This window comes from Schistocerca gregaria, chromosome X (assembly GCF_023897955.1).
Source record: "Schistocerca gregaria isolate iqSchGreg1 chromosome X, iqSchGreg1.2, whole genome shotgun sequence".
Classification (NCBI taxonomy): domain Eukaryota; kingdom Metazoa; phylum Arthropoda; class Insecta; order Orthoptera; family Acrididae; genus Schistocerca; species Schistocerca gregaria.
In genome coordinates this window covers 60,533,362-60,543,443 of record NC_064931.1, presented here as the reverse complement: position 1 = coordinate 60,543,443, position 10,082 = coordinate 60,533,362, and positions in this window count along the sequence as shown.

The following is a 10,082-nucleotide window of genomic DNA, read 5'->3' as shown; positions in this document are numbered from 1 at the left end:
TACCAGCTGAATATTGTTTTCTACTTCATTCACGGTATCTTCATACGTACGTTCGGATGATAAATGACTGCAAGCAGTACAACAGTTCCTCACAGTTTAGTGAAAACACGAGTAAACCCTCTTGTCTAAGGTAGTCTGTGGCTAGGGAAAAATTGTCTACCATATTCTCACAAGCAGCAAACGAATTCCCAACACAAAACCTAGAGACAAATACCATACCTGCATACTCAGCGTTTGTAAATAGGGTAAGTGCGGTGTACCTACACGATACAGCAAAACTCGAAAACATATCACACTCACAGCTGAATAAGTAAACTCAAGCACAACGTCTCAACTTGAACTGCAAAACAAAAGTGACAGTCGATGAGGCTCACCAACACGTGAATTGAGAACTTATCCCTGTAACCAGCTGTATGTATGGCAAACAAAAATGGCACAAATATTACATAAAATGTTTTATTTTAGCTATTTTATACTACCACCTCCTAAAATTTTTACTATTTCTTCCGAAACTCCAGTATAAATACAACACTTTCAATGGTTTGTGAAAACTAATGGCTGAAGCTGACGCGTACAGTCACGATATGTGAGTCTAGTGCAAATGACTAGAATCCATGGCTTCTCTGTTTTCTGAACGTGCAGTTGAACAAAATGCGAATGACGTAGAAATGATTCGTTAGGTAATAGATCGTATTCCATCAAAAAATACACTTAACAGTCTAACACGCAGGCCTACACGAAATTATATCGAATTTTGCGTGAACATGTTTTAAGCCCTTTCCATCACCAGTAGATTTATCATCGCTGCTCTGGAGACGGAACTCGAGTATTAGAATTTTATCTTTAGGGAATTACTAATCGCTGTGAAATTTCCATTGCAATGTTTAATAAAAGAATAACAAAACGTCTCAATGCAGATCATTTACGTGCCAGACACGAAATTTTGCTCCACCAAACGAGCGTAGATGGAACATAAAATTTATTTCTTAGGGCGAAATGATAAATCGAATATATTAGGTATCTCCCTAGATTAATTTTGTGGGCCATGATGTACTTTTGTATAATTTGGTTCATTATGGAATTACTCGAAGAGCTTGCCACTGTTTCTATTCCTATCTAATAAAGAGGAAGACAATCCTGTCTTCCTATGTCGAAAAAGAGAGTAATATTTGTATTTGACTACAGTGCAGTAAAGTGTGTGTGTGTGTGTGTATCTGAAGTCGTTTACGACTTAATATGTGGTTTAAGTACTCCACTTGCTCTTGAAAGAATTCAAACTTATTTAGCTAGCACTTGGGTCCATTTTGATCCAGTGTCTGGAACCGTAGACGCAAGTTCTCTTGTAGCGCACTGTATCCAGAAAATTTTCCGTGTTCGGAATGCTTTGAGGCAACCCGCCGCATCGGTACAATCCAAATGGTGTGTTCGTCAAGAGACAATTGTAAATAAGCTAAAGTAGAGAGGTGTTGCAAAAGACTAAAGTTGAATTTTAGCTACATATTTATTTGCTCACCGCAAGCCTGTTGAAAATGAATCTGAACATTCGGTGCATAGTGAATCACGAACATCGAATGGTACAACTGCTGCTAGAACGTTAGTGTTGTCTGCTACTTTAAAATAAAAAGATGAAAATGCATCAACCCCAAAAATGTTTTGTGCCTGGCAAGTGATGGCGCAAGTATGAAAGCACTTGGACGGCTGACTTTTGAACAACGCAGTTACTGTGCATATACCAGATAAATGTATTCGCTGCTTGCTGCAAGATTGTAACTTTTGTGACATGTCCTTGTTTGCAGCACTGCAAACACTGCATTTCGCTATAGGTCTACGGGCACAGGGTTCGCGGGCACCGTGGATACTGCTTGCTGTTATTAAAGCGAGGTTGGGTCGTAGACGGACTTTGTGAAAAATCCGCCTCGGTAGCTGCGTCCTCAGCCTACCAGCTTGCTAGGTGAACGGGGTCGGGTTGGATTTCTGGCCGGGTCGGAGATTTTTTTTTTTTTTTTCCCAGTCGGGGAGCCGCGCGGAGTGGCCACGCGGTTAGAGGCGCCATGTCACTGATTACACGGCCCCTCCCGTCGGAGGTTCGAGTCCTCTCTCTGGCAAGGTTGTGTGTGTTGTTCTTACCATAAATTAGTTTAAGTAGTGTGTAAGGCTAGAGACCGATGACATCAGCAGTTTGGTCCCTTAGGAACGTACACACACACACACACACACACACACACACACATACACACTCACACACCAGTCGGGGACTGGATGTTGTGTTGTTCTTCGTGTGGTCATAACGGACATTCCACTATCAAGATGGCTCGATGGGCACGCCCCGGAAGCCAGTTTGAAACAAATGGGTGTATCTGCTGATTTGGGATCTGGGATTTGTCCATAAACATATATCCGGAGTCGGATGACGAAGATGAAATTAATGTGTTCCGACCACGCTTACTGTGGGATGAATGGCGACGCTGTTTTACAGAATCTATCTCACTTTCAGGAAACTTTTTCTGTGCCGAGATAGATATATTAAACGCTTTTACAGAAGATGCGCTGCTTTCCTCAAAATAGTATTGTGCTGCATCTGCCATATCAAAAGTTTTTGCTATTGTTAACACTTCTTCGGAGGTAGGATTTATTTCAGTGCTTGTGCACAAATTTCTTTATTGTGTGCTTATATAATTATTACATCACACAGTATCGATTCAGCACAGGTTTTCTCAGAGTTTTGATTTTCACACCAGAATTGGCATTTAAGGGTCAGGCCTCTGAGTTGAGATGTCCATACAGCATAAGAATGATGTGACCTCTTGCGACAACGAAAAGATTCGAGCCCAGCTGCTGCAACACGTTTTTGCCGTTCGTAAAGTTTTGAGAGCAAACTACAAATTTCAGACAAATCTAATCACTTAGGTTTATCACGAGAACGTAATTTCTGTAGAAGACACAGTATTTGGAGATTAGTAGATAGTTGAAAAGCACTCTGCTTAGCAACGTCGGGTAGGGTACTGGTCTGTAAGACGAACTGCTAACGCCTGTAGTATGAGTACCAGTCTTCGTCTTTCGGACGAAATTGCACTAATTGTTGTGGTGGATGCTGATGCATTTATTGGCATTTATTGGCCCTTCGGGATTCTGCCGCCGTATTGCCAGTCTTTTTATTTGACGCCACTCGGCGACCTGCGTTGTCACTGATGATGAATGACACACAACACCAAGTCCCCTACCGGAAATCGAACCCGGGCCCCCTTGAGTGGTAGGCGTTAACGCTACCGCTGGGCTACGGAGTCGGACGTGGTGGATACTGTACTGTACTATAAACTGTTCCTACTGCCGATTTTTCAGAATTTGTTTTGGTTGTTCTTCATGTCGTGTCCTGTATTGCATTTCAAGTTGCAGCTGTTACTTTGGTTGTTCTTCATGGTGTATCATTTCAAGTTGCAGCTTTTTTACCACAGTTCCACAAATTCCGGATCCATGATCACTGAAATTAGTACGTTGTTCCAACGCACATGCTAATTTCGAGTCCTTGTTACCTATTTTACGCCTGCTACGGTGCAACCTGCAGTGGATCGACCTATGTGTTAGATGACGGGATTTATCACCCAGCAATTGCAAAGTATTCGAGAACAAATAACTGTTTTTGTAACATCGCAGTAACAAACTAAAATCACAACGCGATAAACTAGTAATTTGCTCGTCGACTGGCCCTTTGTGGCTGAGCCAGGAGGAAGCACCACAATTTCTGTAATATGTGTGGAATGGTCCCGTACTTTGCTGAGGATCCATCCTTAACGTAGCCGTCGTTTCTGTCAAGGCCTTTCAAATGTTTACGTGTTGCTTGTCAGCTGTGAAGCATCAGTGCGCTACTGAGTTTCTTTACACGTGCGTCAGCACCGTTCACCAGCCATCGCTTTAGCGGGGCGATGAGTCGCTTTATTTCCTTGGCTTCGCAGCTTCGTAGCGTAATGTTTCCCAAATGTTATGCGTTAGGAGAGGTCTCTACCCCCCCCCCCCCCCCCCCCGTTCCCGCCAGTGTCCCTCCCCAGCACGTAAAAGATATTTATAAGTAGAAGGGCATGTTGAAAAGTAATTCCTACGAATTTTTTGTATGAATCCTCTGGAAGCTTTTTAAATAAAACACGTGTTATTCTTCATGTTTACATATTTAGTTCTCATCATTGTCACTCTGGCGACGAACACATTTCTTCCAACGAGAGAGCAAAAAAATGGCTCCGGGCACTGTGGGACTTACCATCTGAAGTCACCAGTCCCCTAGACTTAGAACTACTCAAACATAACTAACCTAAGGACATCACACAAATCCATGCCCGAGGCAGGATTCGAACCTGCGACCGTAGCAGCAGCGCGGTTCCGGACTGAAGCGCCTAGAACCTCTCGGCCACAACGGCCGGCGCAATGAGAGTGCAGTTTGTTGATACCGACCGTCGTTGTAAAATGTCTGACTTCGTTGAACGAAGCCATAATCTCACATTTGCTTGCACCGCTTCATCACTATCAAAGTGAAGTCCTCGGAGGCGTTCTTTTAAGTTTTGGAAACACATGAAAATCGGATTGGGTCAAGTCGTTACTGTATGGACGATGATCAATGACAGTGAACGCAAGCCGTCGGATTTTTATAGATGTCGCTGCTCCATGTGTGTACGAAGTCTTCGAATTTGAAACTCGATTATAGCACGCTTTTTCCAAGCATCTACATAGTTATGTTACACACCACTATGTTACGCAATTCGGAGCCCTCTACTGGCAATAGGCTACAAATGTTTGGATATGAAGAATAAAGATGTAGTATATTAATAACATTTTTATTTCAAAACTTTTAAGAGTTTTCATATAAAAAATTCGGAGGCATTACGCCCTTGTATTATTTTACTGCAAGTGACCTCATCACGAAGAAATATGTTAGTATCTCTGTAGAATTCGTTATGTCAAGGTCAGAACGTAAAGTGTAATTTTTAGAATTCTATTCCTTCAGTGTTCTTTTTTTTTTTTTTTCAACGTATAGTCGTACTTGCTCGAGTGACACTCAAGTCGTCTTTACTATTCACCTGGGAAAGATTCAGGAGTTGTTTTCTCTTGCTTTTCTATTTCAACGTTCAAAATGTCATCGAACACTTCTTAGGAGAAAATCATCTCACGTGAGTGTCTCGAAGCCGTTACATCACTGCCACAAAGTGGGCTTGTTCCAAACTTTCATTCACGAATCTTCGCAGTAGTGCGTGGCTCGGTGTCTCCATAGTGAGGTCACCACATGCAAGGGTGTAACCAACGAGAGACAAGGCAGGGCATCTGGCGCCCTTGGCAACTAACACACTGATACGTCACTATAATATCACTTTGAAGAAAACTACAAGATATAATGGATTTAGAATAGTATCAAGTGTAACCAGAGGCATTCGTCGTGAAGTTTTAAGACCATCTCCGCGAAATTAACTTGAGTTGATAGTAATGTGGTTCTCCACTGCTGCTACTTTCATTTGGATCATTGACAACTGAAAATGACCGATTATTCTAATGAATTATGATTTCCCCATTTTTTATCATCTGTGGGCGACACATGAGTGTTTGGAATAAAACGAATGATGTAATAGATTCACAGTGCATAGTGTCGACTATGATGGTTGCTGACAGCTTTGGTGACGCTGTTTATGTGACGCGGATGAGGACCTACAAAATTAGCGGGTGTAACTACAACTGTGCTCATGAACACTCGGTACGGCACGAAATGCCATATCGAAGTTTAAGACAGGTGAAGTTCACTTACTGCAAGACTACTAGCAACAGCTCGTAACTGTTACTTCGGGGAACTGTTATGGAAGGCCAAAAGACGACATACGTTCATTAGACAGACGGTCTAAAACCGTTTTTCCTTTCGCCTTCTTCACTACTAATTTCGTGCATTCGTTCTATCTGATATCACTTTGTAGTATTAACTACAGATTTTTAAACAATATGACGCATCAGTAATCCATCGCCAGTATTGTAAGCAGATACCATCTAGGGTTGGCTGTGTTGAGTAGCGAACTAAGCAGCCGCCAAGAGCGCCTATTTAAGAAGTGTTGTTGGTTCGTTTACGTTGTTTGTTGTTTTATGCTCTGATCAGCACAACACCAAAACAAACGCCTGCAACCATGCAAGCGATGGTCTCTCAACACTTTTGGTGGCATACATGAATTGTGTACACTTCACCCAACTATTTTTCTGCAATTTAATTTACATACACAAAAATACGTCAGAGCCATTTATAATGTAGGTGTGAGATCGGTGAATCTTTGTGCCGAGAAGTATGGAATTATTTTATTTCACGGGGTCCCGGGTTCGATTCCCGGCGGGTCAGAGTTTTCCCTACCTCCAGATGACTGGGTGTTGTTGTGTCGTCTTCATCATCATCATTCATCCCCATTACGGTCGGAGGAAGTCAATGGCAAACCACCTCCACTAGGACCTTGCCTAGTACCGCGTGCGGGTTTCCCGCATCGTCCCCTACTCTCCTCGGAGTGTGGGACCTCATCATCATCATCAACATCTTTCACGCAGCTACGTCTAACGATATAAAGAAAACGTAAGTATCTAACGTACATGCAAGTAAGTACCACATTACAAGAGGGTAGGATTATGCCAATTTTTTATCTCGTAAAGCGTCGCGATCTTACCAGATTAAAAGATCCACTATACATAATCCCTTATGAAGACGAAGACACAGCCTCTAACAATACCTTGACGTGCAGTAACATTTTGCTTCCATACTAATGACAGGATTATGACTATTGTGCTTTACTTTCAGATGGTAGCTAAGGACCAGTAATTATTATTATTATTGGTTCTTGGCTTCCTATAATTTTAATACATCGTTACTGTGCTGTGCTTCTGGTGATCCTCCTAATCTCACACATTATTTTTAAAACAATATCTAACAGACTGTAATTGTATTATCAACCTTAGGAATACAAATCCACAATTTGGAGTTGAAATTTTTTGGACGAAAAGCATCTAGCGACAATACTAAAATCCTTCCATTTTTTCTCTTCCATTTGTCTAAATTCGAAAATAAGTTGTTTTTTTGGGCACCAAGTCTAATTATTCCTTAAGCCAGTCAGCATTTTTTTATGAACATTCATTCCTTGCTGACATGCTACTCAATCCGAGGTAAACAAAACAACGTCATCTGCAAATCGAACGTAGTTCAAAACAGAGCCCCGCAGGCGTTTGGCCCATCCGTGTGGCCCGCACTCCGCTACAGTGTGCGGGAGGAAGGGTGAATACCCTTCGCGAACGTTGGCGGAAGTTGTCGAAAGTAACGTATATTGTCTCCACTGATATCGCAGTCGTGTGAGCGCTTCTTGACAGCCACACGTGTCACGCACATGTCAACTAAACCACCACGCGGATACCACGCGCTTGCACTCGTTCTGATATTGGCTGCGAATTTGCAGTGTGCGCATGCACGGTGCTCTAAGCTTACCACTTCATGATGCAGTCGCGGTGCTGGCAGCTGGCACATCGCATCTCGCTGTTCACCCCGTTTACGCTGCACTCTCGCTGCTAACAGGGGAAAATCCACTTTCACGTTGTTAAAACTCTTGGCAGTATATAAGACTACGCCATGTCTTTTTATTAACATATTTTTTCCTTAAAGGCCTTACTTTTCTTGTAAAAAAAGAAAAAGCCTACTTTTCGTTTCACGTGATTTTTTTGTTCCGTAATGTTTCTCATCCCTTGCCCCCATAAACCATGGATCTTGCCGTTGGTGAGGAGGCTTGCGTGCGTCAGCGATACAGATAACCGTACCGTAGGTGCAACCACAGCGGAGGGCTATCTCTTGAGAGGCCAGAGAAACGTGTGGTTTCTGAAGACGGGTAGCAGCCTTTACAATAGTTGCAGGAGCAACAACCTGGATGATAGACAGATATGGCCTAGTAACATCAACTTGCTGCCCTGGTACTGCGAACAGCTGAAAGCTGTTGAATCCTGCCTAGTCGTCAATTGTGTGGTGTCTAGGAAACCTGATTTATCGGATCGCTAGACAAACAACTCAAACGAATCGTGTTAATGAGTTTTATTACAAAAAGTAAATGACAATGCTTAACTTTGAATATTACGCAGATGTGTTGCAAGCAAAGGGCGACAGACAAAATAATCCAATTCTTTAGAATATACAATTCCTAAGCCACTTCTATACAAGTGCCTAATGTTGATGCTGGTGTTCCACTGGGCCGCGACCTGTCGTGCTCGTCTCCTACGTTCTCTTCGCATAGAGGCCGCCTCTATCGCGTTGTCGTCATGGGGAGGAGTCGGTCAGCGTGCAAATGGCTGATGTCTCACAGCCCCTCAATCGTTCCTGATGCTCTGCCGGCGCTTGACTTTATGCCGTAACAGAAACTACGCTCTTAATTTTTTCCCGAGGGCATGCAGCCTTACTGTACGGTTAAGTGGTGATGGCGTCCTCTTGAGTAAAATATTCCGTAGGTAAAATAGTCCCCCGTTGGGATCTCCAGGCGGGGACTACTCAGGAGGAGGACGTTATCAGGAGAAACAAAACTAGCGTTCTACGGATCGGAGGGTGGAATGTCAGATCACTTAACCGGGAAGGTAGCTTAGAAAATTTAAAAAGGGAAATGCTTAAGTGAAAGTTAGATATAGTGGGAATCAGTGAAGTTCGGTGGCAGGAGGAACAAGAATTCTGGTCATGTGAATACAGGGTTATAAATACAAAATCAAATAACGGTGATGCAGGAGTGAGTCTAATAATGAACAAAAATATAGGAACGCAGATAATATACTACGAACAGCATAGTGAACGCATTATTACATCCAAAATAGACACGAAGCCCACGCCAACCACATTAACACAAGTTTATATGCCAACTAGCCCCGCACATGACGAAGAGGTTGAAGAAATGTACGACGCGATAAAAGAAATTATTCAGATAGTTCAGGGAGACGAAAATTTAGTAGTCATGGGGGCCTGGAATGCGGTTGTAGGAAAAGGAAGAGATGGAAAAGCAGTAGGTGAAAATGGTTCAATTGGCTCTGAGCACTATGGGACTTAACATCTGTGGTCATCAGTCCCCTAGAACCTAGAACTACTTAAACCTAACTAACCTAAGGACATCACACACATCCATGCCCGAGGCAGGATCGAACCTGCGACCGTAGCAGTCGCGCGGCTCCGGACTGAGCGCCTAGAACCGCGAGACCACCGGCAGAGATTTAGGAACCAGGTTTTCTATTTCAAGGCATTTCCAGGGGCAGGTGTGGACTATGACCACAACTTATTGGTTATTAACTGTAGATTAAAACTGAAGAAACTGAAAAAAGGTAGGAATTTAAGGAGATGGGACCTGGATAAACTGAAAGCACCAGATGTTGTAGAGAGTTTCAGAGAGAGTATTAGGGAACGATAGACATGAAGAGGGGAGAGAAATACAGTTGAAGAAGAATGGGTAGCTTTGAGAGATGAAATAGTGAAGGCAGCAGAGGATCAAGTAGGTAAAACGACGAGGGCTAGTAGAAATCCTTGGGTAACAGTAGGGATACTGAATTTAATTGATGAAAGGAGAAAATATAAAAGTGCAGTAAATGAAGCAGGTGAAAAGAAATACAAATTTCTCAGAAATGAGATCGACACGAAGTGCGAAATGGCTAAGCAGGCATGGCTAGAGGACAAATGTAAGGATGTAGGAGCTTGCATCACTAGGTGTAAGACGGATACTGCCTATAGGAAAATTAAAGAGGCCTTTGGAGAAAAGAGAACCAGGTGTAAGAATACCAAGGGCTCAGATGGAAAACCCGTCGTAGACAAAGAAGGGAAAGTAGAAAAGTGGAAGGGCCTATACAAGAGCGATGTACCTGAGGGCAACGGTATGGAAGTGGAAGTGGACGTAGATGAAGATGAAATAGGAGATAGGATACCGCATGAAGAATTTGGCAGAGTGCTGAAAGACCTAAATTTTTCGATCTTAAAGCATATCAGAGTGCAAATAACTTCTACAGACCACTGATGACGCTTTACCGCAATAAAGCGAAACGTGTCTGGTGGAAAAAAACAAAACATTTTTGTAGTTGCA